The sequence below is a fragment of the Propithecus coquereli genome, unplaced genomic scaffold (genome assembly GCF_000956105.1).
Source record: "Propithecus coquereli isolate 6110/MARCELLA unplaced genomic scaffold, Pcoq_1.0 Scaffold76, whole genome shotgun sequence".
Taxonomy (NCBI): domain Eukaryota; kingdom Metazoa; phylum Chordata; class Mammalia; order Primates; family Indriidae; genus Propithecus; species Propithecus coquereli.
In genome coordinates, this window is record NW_012153729.1 from 7,801,279 (window position 1) to 7,803,015 (window position 1,737).

Below are 1,737 nucleotides of genomic sequence, written 5' to 3' on the forward strand. Positions count from 1 at the left end.
ATATCGCTACTACAGTTACAGCAGTACCATAGCTGAGAGCTCTCCCTACACTTGTTCTACTAAGGAACTGTGATTTTTTTTTCTCTTTTCTTTAGTATCTCTTCCAGAAAAGGGGGCAGGGGAAGATCAAACAGCACTGATTAATATTAAGGTCCCAGCAGTTGTCAAAAGTCGTATAGAGAGGTAACTTTGCTACCTACTCCTTCCTAAGAATCTAGAGACAAAGGGAGTTGTAGTGCTACTAGAGCAACAATTTCGGGATCCTGCAAATTAAAGATTAATTCATAATTACACGAGACAATGGTCCTGCAGTAGGCCTGTGCTGAAAAAGTCTGCTTGTTGGAAAAATGCTACTATGAATAGTTAGAAGATAAAAGCAATCCATCAGCAAAGGAGGGCAAGCAGACAGCAGCTATGTCTAACACAAACTCACTCACATTAGGTCTTCTGGTTAGTTTTTTTCCTCCGAATCCCTTTTCAGTCCTGTTGTTTAGCCAGCCCCCATGGCAGGAATGGTAGAACATTTAGCAGGAAAGCTTTGAAGGGTTCTACCCCACTTCAAAAATACCTTTGCTTAAAAACACTTATATAGCCAGTGATTAGCAATTAAAATGTGAAAATAATTACTTAGTAGTTAAACTCTGCTAATTATCAAAAATTATGGCCTACTGGGATTAGCAGCATTACAAATCCAAGTCATACTGCATATCTTAAGCTTTTTCTAAATACTTAACAGATCTCTTTCAGTGTTAATTGCACTTAAAACACATCTGGTTTTTTCATTTAATCTCTGAAATCTGTTCCATTTTTTCCCCCTTCATTTATAAAAAGAGGAAAGGGATCAATTTATCATTTGCTATATAGCTATTTGAATTTGATAAAGATTCCACACAGATTTGTGCATCAGGTATAAAGGGAGTTGCATATAGCTGCTTCCTGGAGCAGATTACAATTGTCCTTGTGACACTTCAGAGCTTGGACTGCAGTGGCTTCAGGTGCTTATAGTAAGATTCATGGACCTGCAGGGAAGGGAGAGAGAAGAAATAATGATGAAAAGGTTGCCAGGTTAAATAGCATACTTTTTTTTTTTAGGGACAGGATCTTGCTCTGTTGCCCAGGCTGGAGTGTAGTGGTGTAATCATAGCTCACTGTAACCTTGAACTCCTGGGCTCAAGCCATCCTCCTGCCCCAGCCTCCCAAAGTGCTGGGATAACAGGTGTGAGCTACTGCACCCAGTGGCACACTTTTAATTGAGAAATTAGCTGTACCTTATTTGGATCCTGACTCAAAGAAATTGTTAATAAAAAAAAGGAAGAAAAAATTGAGCCAGTTGGGGAAATCTGGACATTGGGTATTTCATGATATTAATTATTGTTCATTTGTTTAGGTGTAGGAATAGTATTGTGGTTGTTTTTAAAGAGTCCTTATTTTTTAGAACTACATATTGAAATATTTATGGATAAAAGTATCTGATGTCTTGGATTTATTACAAAATACTTCCCAGGAGGTGGGGGATGGAGCTGAAACACAAATGGCTATGGGTTGATCGTTGTTGAAACTTGACAAAGGGTACATGGAAGTACATTATGGTACTCATTTTTGGTACATGTTTGAAAATGTTCAATTAGTCATCAGATATTCAAGGTATTAATAATTAAAACCTTGCTTACTCCAGGAACGACCAGTTCCCTTCTGAACCTGTTGCTCAAATAAAGTGACTGTCAGAAGTGGACCACA

At 38.1% G+C, this 1,737-nt stretch overlaps 1 protein-coding gene across 1 annotated transcript in view; it reads right to left on the reverse strand.

Annotated features, from left to right (window-relative positions):
* ACOX1 (acyl-CoA oxidase 1, palmitoyl) overlaps positions 1-1,737 on the reverse strand; it is a gene marked incomplete at its 3' end in the record, with an annotated part of 26,934 nt that overhangs the window by 753 nt on the left and 24,444 nt on the right. The gene's annotated exons all lie outside the window — the stretch shown is intronic.